We start from the raw sequence: 20142 nt of genomic DNA, 5'->3' as shown, positions 1-20142 counted from the left end.
GTGTTATCTGATTAAGTTCTACTCATATATTTCGATCTAATTAGCTACATAGTATGTAAATGCTACAGTCAATACAATGGGATGCAAATACTTTCTGTAGCCATCGTAGTTATCTCTAGCCTCTTGAGAAATAAAAAGTTTTCACATCACACTCCCACACTTTCTATCATCATTTTCGTACACTTCAACGCCTCCAGAAAAAGAAAGAAAGAATTCTTATAACTTCTCATAAAGAATAAAAAAGGTTTCGATTAAAATAATCTTTTGCTACATCACTAAACTTTCTCAAAAAAAAAAAAGAAACAAGAAAAAAGGAAAGAAGAAAAAAATATAAGAAAAGGAAAAGAAATTTGGTAGACGATCGAAATTCGTGACGAGTTGCTTCGGAAAAAACGGAGCGTTTCGAGATAAAAACGCCCCGATGACGAGGCTCATTGAGTCCTCCCCCTTCTCCATGGTCACGTGAGGCGATCGTAAGCGAGAACGTGACACGCGACTACGTGGGAACGTGTCATAGACGTTACCATAACGTGACCATCGCTAAGCCAAGGTTACTATTACGTTCGGCGTGTCTGCACACCTACTCGCTCGCTTTGATACCCGCGAATGTTGTGCCCTAGTCCCCGGACGGTTCATTCAGCGTTGCTTAGACCGCTGATGATGGCTACGAGCTTTTCGCGTTCTACCATTCTTTGATTTCATAAAAAACGCACAGTCAGTCTTTGTCATTGATCTTCGTAATGTGTATATTTTGTACTCGATTTAATTCTGGAAATATAATATTCGTATTTTGTATATTGAAGTATTGTTAATTCATGAATGGTTCAAGGTCCGCGCAATTTAACATGGTAAATGAAATAGAGATTATTTTGAATGTTTAAGGTGGAAAATAGCATTGTATGTTAAAAGTATAGTTGTTATGTTACATATATTATTATATATTACATATACTATATATAATAGTTTACAGAATAGAACGCGGTGTTCTATGAAAGAGTCATACAGGTATTTCATTAAATGGAACTACACAACTCCCAAACTTTGATATTCTACCACATTATTTAACCAATAAATATATTATCATATTGTATTTTATTTTATTCTATCGTTGAGCCACCGTCAACTTACCCTGTTTTAAGAAATTAATCACCTTAAAATGTTTAATTTGTACTATCATCGAAGTACATTTACTATACCACCTAACCTTTCATTCTACGCTTCCTTTCTTATACAATCTACCCTCGTTTACTCCAATATTCGATCGATAAATATCGAATAACATGAAACTATTGTACAATAAGTTAATACACGAATTATTAAGAAAACAATCTAGAATAAGAGAAACTCTTCTATGAAAGAATTCAATGAGTGAGCGATTCGCAAGCGGTTCCAAGCCATCGTCAAAAAGCGGTGCGATGTTGGTCCTCTGTGAGATATCGACCGCCGTTTAACCCTTCTCTGTCCTTCTAACAACCTCTCTCTATCTTTCTCTCTCTCTCTCTTTCTCCCTTTCTCTGTCTCTTATTCGCAGTGCATAGAGTAAGTACACATCCACACGATGAGCAATGCTACGCTTCTATACGTATGTTCATGTGTGTGTGGATATGTGAATGTGCACGTGTGCTGCTGGCGCGCGCACGCCAGCCAGCTTTTGCACGGCTGGTGGATGCACATAATGGCCGGTACATAGAGAGAGCAATAGCTCTGTCGCTATCTCGCGGCCGGTTCTCCATCGCTCCGCGCCACTCTCGCTGCAAAACTCTCTCTAATAGCTTTACAGCTGTGGCCGACGGAGCTTTCGCTATCGTTGGAAACTTGCACTGTCGTTCGACGCGCACTTTCGCTTGCTGTGAATTAAAACGCGAGTCACGTTGCCTCTTCGTTCGAACTTGCGCGCGAATGCTGTTCGTCCCTTCTTCCATTCTTCGAGTATATTTCATTTGAGATTGTTTGAGAATTGTTTCATTCGATTGTGCTCAATTTAAAATCGTTTAAGAACCGTTTTAACGGTGAAACGTGTTGAAAGAATTGTACGAGCTGAAAGTGGCCTTTACAAGGATTTTGTTTGCGTTTGAAACGCTCACTTCTGGCTTTAACACGTCTTGCGTTTCATGGATCGTACTCCATTTCGACTTTTTCAGACAGATTGTCGACGTTTAGAATAACGTTTAGAATTCAGAATAACCAACGGTATATGCTACTGCTCGTAATTATTCGTATTCGTGTCACACAAAGCATGTTCAATTCCTAGCCAATTAAAATAGAATTTATTAATCTAATAAAGAATCGTGCGTGTCAATCGGGGACCTTTATTTTGTTTTTGTAGTAGAAAGCGAATTTATTTTTCTGGATGGCACGCCATTTTCGGGTTTGAACGTTGATATTTCCCATTTTCGAACGAGGAAAGATAATACGCTATTCGATATTATTTATACGAACGTAAGAATTTAATTCACATTTCATAATGAAAAATGAAAAAGCTTTCATACACCAGAAAGTATTTTAATTAAGATTAATTAAGCTTCGTATTAAGATTCTTTCCTACGATATTTTTAATATCGAGTACAGCAAGATAGCAACAATAATTGCAGCAATTTTTTCAGGATATTTTCCTAAGGAAACATAGCGCAGGTACAAACAAAATTTTCGGAAGATGTAGTTATACAAATAAGATCGACGAGACTAAAAATTTCAAGGCACACTACATCCTGCGCATACCACGCTGCGTCGACACGTGACATGGGACAAAGACAAATTCGGCCAGTTGGGTCGAATTAACGAAGAATCGAACAGTTCCACGAATTTCCTTGAACGAACCGCTGTGCATCAGAAATAACGACATTTGAGCGAACAGCTCGCTGCCAGGAATTCTTCGTTCCAGCACGAGACTACGATCCACTGGGTGTCATCTATTAGCACATCTTTCAGAAAAACACCAGTGTCTTCAAACATCAGTCCACTTTTCGAAAAAGAATTTCATCAAATAAAAAAAAATAAAAAAAGAAAGAACGCAAATTGAATCGCAGGAAAATAAATTCCTAAAATAAATTCCAAAGATAAATTCTTCGCAAATTCCTGCAATAAATTGTCTACAAAAATACTAAAAGAATTCCACTTCTATTTCAGTTTAAATTTCCAACAATTCAAAATTCACGGTTCATTGGAAAATCCAAGTCACGATATTCTAGTTTTGTGTGGAAACACCTGCACGAAGGATCAGCACGCAGGCCACAGGAGATTGAACTCTCCTCTAACTGTCCATAAATCTAATCTACACTGAATACCGCGAACTTTAGTCTTTAAAGGTCGCGAAACTCGCCGCGCTGATAGCACGGCCGCGGAGAACGTCTGCGTTCCCTTCTGTTCGCGAAAGAAACATTAGTTCGAGAAAAGAAGTTCGAAAGAAACCGGCGAATTCATGACACGGGTATACGTTCGGCCTGCTCGAATATAAATTGCTGCAGTCGCTTGAAAATCGATTCGGCTGCTATCGGCGTCCGACTTGACGCGAAACTTTCCAGCTTCCTCGAGATGTTTTATCGTTTCTCAGATTCCTCCGGCCACGGGATCGGTATAAATTAAAGCTATCTCTCGAATGGATTTCGATTTCCTTTGGAAATGGACCGATGTGTACATATAGGTAAGCACGTGCGTGTCTGTATTTGTACGTTTGGGAAGAGAAGCGAGTTTCAAGATACGTAATTAGAATTTATGGGTTTGTTTTTAGGTGAAAATATTGGAGTGAGCGATGCAAGATACGTGGAGCAATGAAATTTAGAAGGAATTATGGACTTATAATGAGTAATTTGTAATGCGTAACTTGAATCATCGAAAATGACTACAAAACTTACAGTCAAAAGATTTTCAGAACATAACTCACAGTTACTCCAATTTGTAGAAACCTGTCTAATAGACTTTACCAGTTTTACCAAAAGTGTAGGTGTATTATGCGCTTGTCTGTATTTTGCCGTAAAAATTCCAACAACATAATCTTTTGAATTCACTGCCACATCGAACTACACACAGAACTACAAATTTCATTGCAGTCTTTATACCTTAATTTCCCTTGAAGAATGTCATTATAGAATTTAAAGAACTAATTATGATAAGATTAACAACGTAATTCATACGTTTCTACCGGATTTCAAATAATCAATAAAAAAAGATGCAAGTTGCTAGAAAAATCTCAAATTATTATACCACCGAATAGATTCAAGAATTACCATAAATTTCCAGGCGGAACGAAGACTAATTGTCGGAAAATAAGATGTGAGAGTGCAAGAACGGATCTATGAGTACGCATAGCGGAAGGGGCGTCGCGACGGCGGAAGACGAGACGAAATTTCGAAAAGCTACGTCGCGGCCGTGAAAAGAAGCAGGAAGAGGGGACGCAGCTGGCGCCTGGTCGCGTTGTTGCACTCTCGTCGAATCGACCGTGTACGAGAGGGCCCTGACTGCTTTGTGTGCGTACGAGTTGCGCGCAGAAAAATTCAATAGCGCGCGCGCTGGTCGCGCTAGCGTGCGTAGCGACACCGAACGATATATCCCGTCGTCGGCACGCAGGAGCGCGGCTTCCCAGAAGCGCAACGCGCCGCGGACCAGCTGGCCAACAGAAAGAGAGATCGGAGATTCCGCGCGCTTGGAATTAATATTAGACGGCGACGAGTGCGCGCCATCGAAAAAACCGAGCTAACGAAACCTGTGCTACGAGGCGACCCGGACCTTTGTGCGCGCGGAATATTCTACAGCCGCATACGAACACACGTTGATGAAAATTAATAACAATTGTGGCAAGAGACGTTGAATAATTATCGTATGAATTTCAATTGTCAAATGTTTCGAGTTTTAGAAATATGGTGTTGAAAAGTGGTTTCATTTGGTGTAATTAAACAGAGAGAGAGAGAGAGAGAAAGAAAGACTGAAGGAGATATTCTTAGGATGAAATTTACATGTCGAAAACAAATTGATTAGAGAATAATGCAAATAACTTGATTCTTGAGAAATTAAATCTTAATTATGTATATAATTATTCTAGTACTTAAAATTGAAAAACTTTTAGAAAATGATGTTATATAATAAGTTTGCCTTTTGAGTGGCGAATAATGATTGAATTAGTATCAGGTGGAAATTTGTTCATCTTCTTGTACAAGACTGATAATTCGCTAAAAAGAATCTAAACTTTTCGTGTATAAGAAGTAACTCGTACCGATAAAACTCATATCTCCTTAAACTTCTTTGTAAAAGCCTACATTCAGTTTTAGGTATTAAACATTAAAAAATTCTATTAAAAAAGCAATCTCGTTATGTGATTTTAACGAGGAAACTTTCATTCCTTGTATGATTTGCAAACTAATTTTTCTTTAAATTGTAGACACTTATCGGTAGACGCTACCCTTTTGATATATTTTATCTTGAAAAATCAATCCTCTTAAGTATGTATATCTCATCGAAGCGCAAGCTGCATCGCACCCTGTACATCGAGCGAAGGATAATTGTCAACGACACGTTCGTGCGTATATCGTCGTTCGACCGTAGCGTGCTCCTTTCTTCCTTTTTTTTTTTTTTTATTTTTACAAGAAACGACGCCGCGGAATTCTGCGCGTCTCGTTTCGTTATTATCGTGTACCCGTATCGAGCAGTTACGGCTGGCTCGAACTCCTTTGTTCCACTCGGCCACGGCGTCGCGCCGCGTTATCGTGACGCGGGCGAATTTCGCCTCGACGATTTTGCACGCGGCCGCACGGCACGCATGGAATTGTCGATTCGTCGCAGACTTTGCTCCTTCCTACTGATACGGCGATGCTTGGAAAAACAGAAAATTTCAGCTAAAGAGCAAGTTACAGTAAAAAAATGTCGAATTGACTATTTGCTTCAGATAGAAGTTACGCGTTCCTTCCTTTTTTTTCTACGTAACTATTTAAAAAAAAGTATTTTGTAATTTTAGAAATTTATCATTTGAGGCAAACAAAATTGTTACTTGAAGTTCTGAAAATATTCGGAATATTCTTAGAGAAAATTATGAATCGTTGATTCGTTCCAATTATATGTTTCCTCCTTTTTTTTTAAAGGATTAGTGCAACCGGTTTTTACCCAGGATCAGTGTAAGCAATTATGCAACTGTTCGAAAGAAAAGTTTAGGAAAAGAAAAATAGGTATTTTAAACGTTCTTGTAAACATTGTGCACTCCAAAACCAAGTTTCAAATGATGCACAGACGAAAACCAGTAAAGAGGCACTCGACGAATGTATACATACATATGCTGATTGATTTGATATAAGCTTGAGAGAATGACAGTTTAGGTAATCTTATCGCTCACGGAGGTGTTCGATAGTCCAAAAGTTCCGACAAGTTATGTAACTCAGATATCGCGTGTCAAACGGTGTAGTGTTCGATGTAACAGTTCCTGCATCATTAACATGCTCTAAACAATCATAATTTTACACGGGAATTATCACTATCAACTTGACATTGTAGATCACAAACTTCAACCACAACCTTCGACTAAACTGACTGTAGTTTTAATTTCACACAAAGGCGTAGGTATTATATGCCAGGATAATTCTCACTTCAAAAATTAGAATATCATTTGCGAATCTATAAACCACTTACAAATTGTACTCCTAGAACTTTTAATACAAATGATCAACAATTTGAACATTTTTTTTTACTGAAGCTGTTCGTGACATTTTCTCTTATCCTTTATCAAACGAAAATAAATTCAACTAACAATTTGTTTATATACTATCAGTGGAAAGATGAACATTTATCATTTCTCTTATCCGTTTCTCACCAAAGCAGAATAAAACTATAACTTTTATTAACATGCAAATTATCAAAAGATCCAAATATATCAGCGAGAAAAACATCCTAAGAATTAGAAATTCATTAACCTGAAGACATGAAGAGCAAAATCAAAGTCAACGCAGGTGGAATGGAAACTGTCAACCAAAATTCTACTACTCTTCCTGATACGCAAATTATAAAGAAATCATCTTTCAGCAAAAACCATGGAAAGACAGAAAGAACCACCTTAGCAACGAGAAATTCATAAACGACAAGGCCTGTAACGAGATGCCAAAGCGATTCAAATGGCATACCAAGAATTAAATAAAACTCTATAACTTTTCCTAATATAGAGACAAGCTACGAGAAAAGATTCTATTCTCGCAAATACTAACAAAACCAACGAAAAAGATCCTAAAAACGAAAAATTCATTAACAAGTCGACTGAAATGCAATCTACCCTATGGTCGAGGAGCAGGAAGCAAGAGCAGTAGGTGAACCGGTGGGAAATCGGCGAGAGTGTCAGCGGGGGTTCATAATTATTATTCGGGCCCGGTTCCGCTTATCTCCGTTTCCGCAGGCGTAAATCCACAGCGATAAGCTCGGTTTTTCACGAGACTCGGCGTACGTCGCGCGCTAATTCCGGCATTACGGCGACGAGGAACAAAAATGGCGGTGCGCCTCGGTCGCCCGCTGGCGCGCGCGCGCTCATGTCACGTCCCCCGTCCCCGCTAGAGGCCGAAAAAAGGAAAGGCGAAGAAGAAAAAAAGACGAGCTCTCCTCTCTCGCGGCGGCCCCAAGCAAAAAAGCTCCGGGTATACTTTCGCCGACCTCGTGGTGGCGAGCGCGCGCACCCGCGCCCGCTCGACTCTCGCGACAAAGGCTGCTTGATTCAAGGTCCCACGCACACGCACACGTCGCTGGATCCATACACACGGGCTCACGAATGCACGCGTTCGTCCGAGCGCATGCTGCCAGCGGCGTGGCCAGCTAATATGGTGCCCCACGAAAATACGGGTACGGCACAGCCCTCCTCAGTTCGAATCTCCTATCTAACATTTTTTCATTTTTCGAGATACGTTGAAACGTTTGACGTTCCCTGTGTTGTTTGATTTTTCGAGTCTTTGGAGCATGTTGATGCACATATGAGCCGAAGGTCATAAGGACGTAAGTCAGTTCACTGCTATTTTGTGAAACGAAATGCTGTTTTATGTTTATCGACTTTGAGATTAAGAAGGACATACCGCGACACAAAATAAAATTATTTGTTAGCTGCTGTGAAAGAAGATACAAGTGATTTGGCTAAATATTGAGTTGGACGTACTTATACGTGCGAGAGGAAACTAGGAGAGATTGGAGGAGTCGATGAAAGTGTACGGAGTTTGATAAATAGTTTAGTGGTGGTATTTGGATGTAGAAGAAAATTGAGAGGTTGGAAGAGTTGATGGAGCCGTGAATTTGTAGATTGATGGAGTAGGAGGTGATTGGTAGGATAGGGAATGGGACAGGAGAGAAGGTATGTTGATACAATTGGAACATTATGAAATAGAAAAATGAACAGCTAATGAAAGTGAACGATGAAACAAACTATAGCAGAAAATGCTTCAAATTTGAACAAAGTATCAAAATTATAAAGACGACGCGATTGTAGAAGACGGCAGTACTTTGTGAAAGTCCAACGCCTGTCGTCTATTAGGATCGTGAATCTGAAAATAGACGTGAATGCAAAACCATGAACCACAGAATCGACAAACTTAAAAGATGACGGTGGTAGCAACAGATTTAAGCAAAACACAATCTACAAGAGATTTACAGCATCAGGGCGAAGCGTGAATCGAGGATCCGAGCGAAGCATTAACTTTACACGAGCTATCGATAAGATTCGCGTGTCGAGATCGAACTTGAAGGAAGTTTATCTGGATCGGAAGAACGATAAGTATTGGCCCGATGTCTGGGCCAAGCACGCTCTCGTGAGTGTCAAGCACGAAACCAATAAAATTCGAAGAGAGGTATTTCGGAGCACGGTTTCCAATATGGTGAAAGATAGCCTCATGCATAGAGGAGTAAACGAACCAGCGAACGTCGAAAGAAAAGTCATAGCTGAAGGTATCATAAAACGGTATTTACTCCCGTATTAAGTAGCAATAAATAGCGAAGAAAGAAGCCGTGATAACTGACGTCATCCACTTACTCAAGTCATAACAATACTGTTTTTGTAGCGGCGATTACTAGCATCGTCGAAGAATATATAACTTATTCATCCGCTGAAAGCTACGGCCACGCATACTACGCCATTGATAACCTCTCTTCGATGCCAGTGCATTCGTTGTACGAAGCACACCGTAGCTCGACATTCGTACGTAAGTACCACGATTATCGATTCGCCGACAACAGAAACGTTCCACCCTGGATCCGATTTCAACTTTTTCCTCTCGACCGACCCGTTTACCCTAAGCCACCCATTTTTCAGTTCTCCAAATCCCTGGGTGTCACTTTCTTTGTCGCGAGTTACACGTTCGATAAAAAGGCTAGAAATCGATCAAGAGAAAGAGAAAATGGAGTAAAAACGCGGCAAAACGATCATAGACGTGGACGTTGTTCCCAGGAACGACCGGGTCACTTGTTGCTGGCGTGCACCGGCGTCGAAATCGCTCGGACGGGACGCGGGGACGGGCATTGGTCAAGCGACGCTTTTACGGCACTGCGTACGGTGTTCGACGGCGGACGAACGCGCTCGAGTGCGCATTGATTCGCGCGAGTGCGCGCGGCTCTGTGTGCTGGAACACGTACGCGTAACACGCGCGTGTATTCGCCGTATGCACGTTGGTTTGGCCGTCGTAAAACGGACCACAGCTGGTGTTGTACCGTGCACGAACGTCCACGCAGACCACGGCCGCGCGATACGTATGCACACTGCACATGCACGCACGTGCGCGAGTAAGAGCACAGGGAGTGCGCATGCGCTCGTGCACTTTCACGATATGTACCGCAAACGTACGTCGTGACGACGTAACATGCGGTACACCGGCGTACACCGAGCATACATACGGAGCGAAACGGTAGAACGGGTAAGAACCGGGGCGAAACGAAATAGAAAAGAACGCTAGAGAAACACGAGGTAATAAGAACGGTTGTATGTAATGCCTATGCTGAGGACGTTGTTGAAGACGTTACGTATATGTTTGAAAAACGACAGCAGTGGCATTCTCGTGTAAAGAGGTGCGTAACGGTCCGACTAGGTGGAGAAGAGTGGTGGGGGTAAGGGGGGCGGGCACACTGTTAAACCCACCCACACAAGCACATGATATCGGAAATGATATAAAATTGCGTCGAGCGCGCCGCTGATATTTAAATTGGTTCGCTAAACCACGGATTAATGCGCACAACGACGTCCGACAACCCACGCAAAGAGCGGGCTTCGAAAAAGGGCGTACTACGAAAGGGAGAAAAAGGAACAAGAAACTATAACGTATACGCTCCGTTCTGGGCCGATCGGCGATCCTTCGAAAACAACGTTTCGCCATCGATACCTGTTTCTACGTTGGACAGGTGTTCGCTTCGCGTCTATACTGCTGTGAGCACTGCATATGCATATGTATTTCGTTTCTTTATCAACGTCGTTCGATACTTCATGCAACTGCTTCGCCTTTTCCGTTGGTTTACTTTCGTTCTTTTTACCTCGTTCGATCGAGCTAGATCACGGAACGCGTAGTCACTGAAGACCGGTTATGATGGTTACGACGGTTACGAATGGGTCTAAAACACGCGATAATATGAAAATTTCACGCATAGTACGCGTAACTGTCCCGGCACGCAAACCACAATGTACAACGAGCGTACGGTCCGGTCGACTTGTTATCTTCGCGAATTTGTTGCGGAACAGTCTGAATTTAGGCGCGAGAGCAACTATCGAACGGTTCATTCAGATCGTCCGTAAATAAGATTCACGATCAAAAAACGATTACGAGTACAAAATTAACTGATAAAAACTATGCTGAAGGTACTGAAACTATGTTTCTCTATGCATGGCATCAATGTCAAAATATATGCTATATATGATAAATAACTGATAAAAAAGTTCTTGTTTTGGAAAACAGCCACACGTGGCAACGACTATAAAAGTTGCAAAAATGACAACAAGTCGTTGATATCGATAAATATTTAAAGGATTGAAATTATACAGAATACCTTCTTGCGAAATTTCTTTCCTTTCCTACCTGATGGATTGCCCAAGCCTCATAGTGATTCTAGTATTAACGCCTCGGCTAATAATACATTTATTGGAGCAAAGAAAAGAAAAGTACACGACGAAAGTATTCTCTATTTCATACACGGAAAACAACTGATCGCTTTTCGAACGACCGCGCATCGACTTTCGCCTCGCGACTCTACCTACTCTGTACTCGCGCGTCCGACTTCATCGCGGTCTATTCGCGGCCAAGTTCATTCGCAACCCTTTCTAACAGTGCCGGCGCAAAGGGGGGCAAGAAAGCAGAAGAAAAATCGCCGAGGAAGAAGAAAGGAGAAAGACAGAAGGAAAAGGATGAAAAAAGTAACATGGAACAGGTAAAAGGGATACTGTGCGTGCCCTTAAATCTCTTGGCGCCCGTTGTTCTCGCGGTCCACGACGTTAGTTCCTTGTCCGTTCCGATCCGTTCCACCGTTTCGTGAAGCGAGTAGGCCGAAATTCGCCCCCTCCTACCACCTTCTCCGCCGTCGCCGCCGCCGCCACCCCCACCTCCCTATCCGCGGCCGTAGCGCGCGGCTCGCCAACACAAAAAAGGAGGAACACCCACAGGAAAGGGAACCGGAGGAAAAAAGGAAGGAGATAGGAATAGAGCGAGAGAGAAAGGGGAATTGATCGCATTCGCGACGGCGAAACAGAGAGAACTTCTCCTTCGGATTACTTTGCATTCCTGTCGTTAGGAACGCGCCCGTTAATTTTCGATTTCGACCGATCGTTTTTTTAGATCTACGCGTTGTTAAAGAAAGATTGAGAAAGAAGCGGATATGTTACTATTTGGATCATTTACGATAGATGGAAATGAAAGGTTGTCCGATGGAAATTGATCTTTTCCCTGTCTAGCACGAGGACTACGATTCGACGTGGCCGTTAAAACGACCCTTAACGATCCCGAAGTCGATCGCGTGTGTACGCGTCGATTATTATCGCATAAACTACAAATTGCACGTTATTACCGGGCTGCGTTTTTCTCTGTACGATACACACGTCTATAGATCAGGGTCAAATTGTTCGTGCTTGATCCTCGTGGTGTACTCAAGCCGTTGCCACACAATATCCCACTTCCGATACCACTGCTGGAGCCCGATAACGGCCGTTGCCGATGAAAATTTTTGACACGGGATCACGATCGAAATTTCGACGAACCGTGTGTGCCGCACCACGCGGTTTATCGCATAGACGAAATCTTGAAACACACGTTACATACAGTTACATATACAAGCACTATGTAAGTATACCAAGGAACACGCGAGCAGTGACTGCAGGATTCGAACGTTAGAAAATCAATTATGTATCTGTTTCTTGTTTTCTCCCGTTTTCTTCACCACACCAGGCGAGCCGGCACCAAACTCTACACAATCGACGAACAGCACTCCGTGTGTAGTCGATAATGCTGTTTACCAAAGCGGCGTTTGTTCCCAGTCAGGCTAGGCTAGGTTCACGCGCAATCGAGGCGAAAAACAAAATAAAAGGATCTCTCTCTCTCTCACTCTTTCTTTCTCTATGTAACTTTACGTGTACGGTATAGGTCGTGATGCACGCGGGTTTATATGGAAGAGAATGGTGTTTAAGAACCTGTTTCCCATACACTACGCGACGAACCGTCGGAGCCGAGCCTCGAAAACACCGGGAATCTCGAAGGGATGCACTTTGGCCCGTCACCCGTCTGACGACGACACAACGTGTTTTTGCCTGACGCACCGCGCGAGACTCGTGAAACATTCACAGCACGATGCGTGCACGCCGTGCTCGAGGACACTACCGTGCATCGCCGCCGGCTAGCAGGAGGCGTTGACGGCAATGGTAGTGGTGGCAGCGGTGGTAGTGGTCTGGTGGTGGTGGTGGCGGTTGCGACGGTGGTGGTGGTGGTGGTGGTGCCGATGGTGATGGTGGTAGAGGTAGAGGTGGTGGTGGCGATGGTGGTGGTGGTGGCGGTGGCGATGGTAATGGTGGTGGTGGTGAGATTGTGAGATTGTGGTAGAGGTGGTGCCGATGCTGATGGCGGTGGTGATGATCGGCGGACTTAGCAAAAAGACCACGACGACGGAAACGTGTCGCGGGTGAGAACTTCCGTATGATCGTTCGCAAGGGAAAAGGGAATTTACATCGGGACACGGTTCGCTTTCGTTGATCCGTGTCTTTTGCGGACACTTGGTGTGTCCTCGGTGGCGTGTACGTTCAATGGGAACAGGTTCCCAATGTCAACAATAGCACAACGAACGACAACGAGAAAGACACAACGATACAGGATGAATAATTAAACACATCGAAACACATCGTTCCCACCGAAACGGATTGGTATCGGGCGCATCGATAGATCCACGGAAACGTTAGCTTAGCTCGCGCACTTACCCTTCTCCTTCTCCTTCTCTTCGGTTTCTTCGGCTGGACGAGGTATTTCTCTCTTTGTTGCTCGGCCGGCACACGCTCCAGCTCTGTCTTCCGCGCGACGATTCTCTTCCTCCGGCGCTCTCTCGCTCTCTTTCTTGTGTTCTCTTTCTCTCTCCGTTCTCCTACTAGTCGACGAGTAGCAGCAGCAGCCGCTGCGCGAGCAAGGGAGAAAGGAGAGAAGCAGAAAGAGAGGGAGGGAGAGAGGGACAGAGGAGAGAAGGAAAGATAAAGAGGGAGAGCCGAACGAAAGCGAGAGTGATCCTCCGTGCTCTCTCCCTCTTGCTGCACACTCCACCCGTCCGGTCGCCCTGTCGCCGTCGTTGCCTTTGCCGTTGTCGCTGTCGTAGCCGCGGCGGACCCACTACAGCCACTACCGTTGCCGTTCTAATGCCCTACCGGCGTTACATTCCAAATTTTTCTTCGATCGGTCGGCGCTGCGATCGATCTCGGACGCGCCAAAAACCAACGTTCATCCACAATCACCGATAATATCGACACGACAAGACGTAGGAACTCTGGTCGCGGAAACCGTTTAACACTGTCTCTGCCGTCCTCGTTCTTCCTGCTACCCGTGTCCCTATCCTGTCCCTTCGATTTGCTTTTACCACGAAATTTCGCTCCTTTTCCCCACTGTTTCTCCGTCTCGTATCACCGTACGTATACATATACTTCCCGATCACTTTGTTGTTCCTTGTTTTATCAACACACTAAACGATCGAAACGATGAACCACGAGCGGAACATACACGTGTTTTTACGACATCCATTCAAAGAAGAAACTTCTTCGTTTATTTGACCGTAACAATAGTAACACCGTTCTTTTTCGTTCCTATTCCACTCCAGTCATACGAATCGTCGCGCGTCGATCGAGAAATCACCTAGAGCCGGCGTCGTCTTTTAATATTCCTGCTCCTACTCACGCACGCTCGCATACACACATACAACCACGCACGCACACCTCGCACGTTCCTCCCTTTCTCACTCTCTTTCCCTCCCTCTCTCTCTCTCTTTCTGTCTCACTCGTTCGTGCTTTCTTTCGTTTCCTCTCGCGCTCCCTCGTTCGTACACGTTCGCGTTCGACGCTTCATACTACGTGCACACTCCGTGTAATCCTGGCCGAATAATACCCAAAAACACACAACACACATTTACGAGGCACAACGTCGGCCGGCTACTCTTGGACGACGTATCAAAACACTATACCTTTGGTTCGGCGGACTGCCCCGTGGTGAGTGTGCTCGCCGCGCGGTGACTGTATGCTCCAAGAGTATTCTTTGTCCGTCCGGAGTCGCAGCTGCCCGCGTTTCGGCCGTCGGTCGCGATTCGGGCCTGTTCGGCTATTCTCGGGTGTCATCCCGTTCGTCATGGCGGGAACCCAGGATATACCCAGGACCATCGGTGGAAAGGGAAAGGGAAAAGGGAAAGGGGAACTCGAGCGTACGTTCGTGCACCACGTCTCTTATTCTCCCTCTCCTATTCTCTTTGCTGCTGTTGTATACGCGAGAAAAAGCAAACGAGACGGTAACGGAGAAAGAAAAAGAGAGCGAGCCAGAATAAGAGAGAGGGAAATGAGAGTGAGTTAGTTGACCGAATACAAGACGAAGCACGAAAGATTTCGATGCGTTCTGGAGTGGGGGGTGATCAACGGGAGTGGCGGGGAGATAGAAGCACGCGCAAGCGCGATAGACCGGGCTGCAACCCCTCGTGCGATGCCTAAGCAACAAGGGGATGCTGCGAGCCTGCTTCGACCCAAAGCCAAGCTTTCGCCTTCTTCTGTTTCCTCCTTTTCCTCCGCGCTCTTCTAGTTACATTCTTCGCTACTCCTCGAATTGCTCCTGATTAACCAACGATTTTCTCCCACCGTTGGGAAATCCTGAGAAAATTTTTCCCATCTGATGAAACATTTTTTAGAACCAATAGAATTTCTCCTGTACATTATGTTTCCTTTTCATATCTATGGTGTTATTCAATCTGTAAAATTGTGACATAAAAAACAAAACTATAAATAATTTGTAATATACATAAATTACGAACAGGGATGATATCCTTTTAAAGTAAAAAAATCGGCATTATATTTTATTTTCTGAATTTATTGAAAAAAAATTATTATTCCACCGCGTTACTACATTTCTAACATTATACGGTCATTCCCAGTTTATCCAAACAACATCAACTTCTTCGCAGGGGACAACAACACAATGTCCGTTCCTTACGGTCGAGCAGGTCACACTGAGGACAGCCGTGCGAAGGGTTAATCGGGATTTGGTAACCCAAATTTCGGAACGAATGCCCAGCCACAAAGCAGACGAAAAGGACACGGGGCGTTTATCACGTGTCGAACGCGCGACACCTCCTTTATCTTGGTAATTTTCGGGTCGAGTGCGACGAAGAGAATCGAGCCCTGAAGGAGAAGGGTTGTAGCTCGGCTGTAGGACCGAAAAGTCGTTGATATCGAATCGGAGAGGCACGTCGAAATAAATCGTTAGCGACTAGAAGGGGAAACAGAGGAGAAATGTTGTATACCGCCGCTGGGATTGGCCGGAGCAAGTTCCGGGATAGCGAGACCACGTTTTACGAGCATTTTTTACGAGTCCCAGAAAAGAAAGTCGGTAGCCTCGCAAATGGAAGTCTAATTCCACGGCAAGTACATCGATAGCGAAATTATTTCCGAGAAGACTAAGACAAAATAACGATTCACGAATGTAGAGAATCTTCTCCGTTTGTTTTCGAGTTCGGAAGAATTCTTAGATGAGATAACCGTGTTAAGCAGTTCATGAGGGTATTCGCTGTTCGTTATGGTACAGTTAGATATTTATCCAAGGTGTCGGCGTGGTACAGGCTGCGCATACGGGCCGACTTTTTTTTAACAAATACCCTTGTGACTCGTGATGGGTGCGGGTACATTCAAGGATTTTTAAACGTGCTAGTTGATAGAGACGTCGTTTGATTCTAACGTATAGCCTGTGCTGGTTAAACGCGATCCTTTTTACAAAGTACTCGATGTACTTCGTCTATGGATTCAGACAGAAAAGTCGCAAATGTTATCGAGGCCAGGATGTTATTGAACCTTTTAATGAAACATTGAGAAATCAATCGGGCGTTATATCTATACGTTTCGTTTTAGTTTGCCATACTTTCCATAAAAATTCTATTTATATTGTGTTTGAACGAGTACACTGTACCGGAAAAGGGTCTACATCGCGCCTGAGGTTGTTTTTTTTCCAATATATACAAATTCTGTCGATGGGGTCGCTATGACTGAGTTTCCTGATGGATATTGTCAATCTAAACGGAAGAAGTCCTCGAACCGTTCTCAATACGAAAAGTCCTACCAATCGATCCAGTACAGAAATTTCATAAATTACATAAATCCGCATAATATTAAAATCCATTCTTCTTCCACAATATTTTCCTCCCTCTTTCTACTTGAAGGTTTTCAATCTTGGTTTGATAGATGCGTCGTGTAACAGCAATCATGACGCATTTAATTCCCCTTCAAATTGAGGTAATGCTGAATTGTCGAAACTCGAAAGGGTTGAACATCGTCAACTTCATAGAATTCTTTTAAAAGCCACCACAAACAAGGAAAAATCGTTTAGCCCTTAACGTTAAAGCGCTTCCAATCGAAGATTATTTCTAACGATTTTTCCATGCGAGAATGTCCTTCGTGGTAAATGATGGAACGCAGTTAATCGAGAGTACTTCATGCATAGGACGCAAAATGTCTGTTCAAAGTGAATGACGCTGGCACCCCGCATGATTAACATAATAATGCTCGGCGTATGCAGATATAAATTAATGCGTATTCTTCTTGAAAGGGTCGACGACGCGATGGCTTCTACAAACTGACAGGAGATGCATCCTTCTGCTGCCGGCGGGTCCCGTGAGGATCTTCCGTTTCTCAGGCAGCACGTTACTGTTAACGCCAGCGTTACATCATAGATGGGAACATGTATTATATCGTAGCAAGTATCGAATATGTTTACCATTTCATTATCATATTTTGGATAATAATTTTTGGCTCCGATATTTAATTTTTTTAATAAGCACGAAACGAAGTTCTTTTATTAAGTTTGAAAATACATACATTTGCGACCTCAGAACCAACGAGAAGGTTATCTGTGTGTTTTGCAAAATGAAGCTTAAGTAGAAAATTGCTTTATCTATTAAATACTGTAAAGGGTATTGTACTTTGAATATTTTATAGATTTTTGCATATTCTATGGACTCTTGAGTATTCTTGTGTCTTTGAATTTTCCATGATTTCATAAAAATTTTCAATTTAGTAATCATAATCGTCTGAATTATAATAGATCGTACTGTAAGAACTATTTCTGTGGCTATTGATGAAACTAACGTTAATCATACGCTATACATTAAAATTTCAAACAAAACCGTAATCTCAGGATATGATAATATCGAACCTATATTTGCAAATATCTACCTATCCTCTTGTTCTTGCAGTACAGAGTACTTACATATGTTCGCAAAATTCTATGACAAGATATCGAGTTTCTACATAACATCGACTCCACGAAAACAACATAACGTTTCCACAGTTATTTATATACCCATAGAAAAACGGCTTTGAATCCAGCCGGTATACTTGATCGACGATATCGTGATAAAAGAAGCCGAAAAGACAAAAAGATGAAATAAGGCGGAAGAGGTAGAAAGAAGGATGTGAAAGGTCGGAACGAACGGTGTATATTTCATCGAAGTGTGCGGAGGTTTCGGCAATGGCACTGGGAATCATGGACTTCGCTCGGCTACGAAATTCGCCGGCACAGATGCGACTTTGGCCCGATACAATGATGTCGAAATAAATCAGTTTATCGAGACCAGGTAGGTGGGGACGTTCCGTTGTACCTACAATGGTCTACGAGGCATTGTGTGTTGCATCCGATCAGTGACTCTCAATCGTGCCGAATGAATCGACGAGTGAACGAGCCAGAAAAAATAAAAGATAGAAGAGGGATGGAACTTTTAACGCATGATAAATGCACGACTCATCTTAAAAGCGTTCCTTTGTACGGGAAAAAGAGCTTCTGTCTCTTCGATGCTGTGCTTTACGACGAAGAAACTCCGCTTCAAAGAAACGGTATTCGTTTTTGTTTCCCGTAAGTGCTACTGTACGTGGAAAACACCGGAGGTAAATGTTTCTCTTGCGTATTCGCTTGGGACAAACTGATAATCGGACTTGCGGATTTTTCTTCCAGATTGAAGAAAGAATAGCCTGTTTTCTTCTACTTTTTGCTGTTACGTGCATAAGAGCACATGTAAGAGGGTATTTAAATATTTGTTTCGTAGGCTCTTGTGTTAGGAGATGACAGGTAGATTGATGCGCGCTTTAAATGTTTAAAAAGATAACAATACACAGAGAGAAACCCTGACGCGAGATTCGGTTTCGAACGTCCACCTGATATTTAGCCTCGACTAGTCCGATATTCGCCGTACGACGAAAATCGGCAGACCGATCTTATCTATCCCCTGGATTCTTTCCAATATCGATCCGAACGAATCGTGAAGTAGCAGCTGCTGAGCTCATCGCAAACTTCATTAAGATCGAGTATCATTTAATAAGTTAGAAAGCGGCAGAATCACCAGTGCGTTGTAGTTTGCTTCCTTTCGTCGATAACTATTGATATCGACTTTATCAAACGTATATTGACCTATGGACAATCTAATACGAAGATTTCACTTTTCGTCCCGAAAACTTCGTCCACGTTCCTATGTGACCAGGTGGTACTCGAATAATTTGTCGGTTGTTTGTCATCTAGTTGCGTACCGTTTGCAAATATGTTCATTGAAGTATCTCCATCAAAGTTTCTGTTATTCGGTAAAGCAGTGTTACAGTGGTTACAAGATGTATTGGCACATACCTTTGTTACCTAATAGAATCTTTTTTCATCAGATCTTACATTTCACTAAAAAGTGATTAAATAGATAATTACATTAAATAATATGGAATTTTATATATTAGTAACCTAATTATTAATTATCAAGTTATTAATGTAAACGCAATGTATATTGTAACATAAATAATACATACAATGGTGTGCCAATACTTCTTTTATCCACTGTAAATCCTCTGCAAGAAGGTATCGAAATTCCCAAGTTCAAAGTTTCTATAAAATGTGCAGCCCTGCTGTGGAAATTCAGGCAATCTCCTCGATTCTTAATTCTTGCACTCGAGGTTGCTCCTTTGGATATTGCGATACATGTTCATCGCCCCGTGTACCATGTGTATAGCACAAATACAGTGGCAAAAGCAGCTGCAAGATCGTGACACGCGTTTATTGTCGTTATTCCGTGGCATCGAGACATGAAAAATCGCCTCCCTACCCTGTAGTTCTTTCCCTTTACGACTGGCCCTGTCGAGTTCTCGTTACGTTGGGGATGCTCACCTGGACCACGACGTATAGACGATTTTCGGGAAAAGCCAAACGATAGCGAACTCCGAGGACAAAAGTGGCAACTTTCCTTGTGTTATGCGTATTCTGCCTGCATCACCGGCCCGTGTGAACCGTTCTCGAATTCCTTTTCAATTTGTATCCCGTTTACGCAATCATTGAATGCTGCTGTCTATTAAATCGTATGGATGTAACGAGCCTTTCTGATGCTGGTGTTTCATTTAATTTAACATCGATTCATAATCGATTAAATTTATCAAGTACACGTGTAATCAGTCAGTATACGATATACATAAGCGCGGATGAATTAGTC

The 20142-nt window shown here is 42.9% G+C and overlaps 1 protein-coding gene across 6 annotated transcripts in view; it reads right to left on the bottom strand.

Moving 5' to 3' along the window:
* Window positions 1-14701, bottom strand: part of Tet (tet methylcytosine dioxygenase-like) — a 144160-nt gene extending 129459 nt beyond the window's left edge. Inside the window, exons 1-2 of one of the 6 annotated variants that reach the window (XM_069124069.1) lie at window positions 14620-14701; window positions 13379-14294 (exon numbers count right to left, since the gene is read on the bottom strand). The gene's annotated coding sequence lies outside the window, so the exon portion shown is untranslated. Of the gene's footprint in view, window positions 1-8974; window positions 9060-11982; window positions 12554-12601; window positions 12784-13378; window positions 14295-14619 lie in introns of those variants that run through there. The other 5 variants (XM_069124072.1, XM_069124068.1, XM_069124070.1 and 2 more) reach the window with 5 other exon arrangements.
* Between the last annotated feature and the right edge of the window lie 5441 nt (window positions 14702-20142).

The sequence above is a fragment of the Bombus flavifrons genome, chromosome 11 (assembly GCF_040668555.2).
Source record: "Bombus flavifrons isolate JBK064 chromosome 11, iyBomFlav1_principal, whole genome shotgun sequence".
Classification (NCBI taxonomy): domain Eukaryota; kingdom Metazoa; phylum Arthropoda; class Insecta; order Hymenoptera; family Apidae; genus Bombus; species Bombus flavifrons.
The sequence above is the reverse complement of the archived record's forward strand: the minus strand, read 5'-3'. Positions and strand labels throughout refer to the sequence as shown.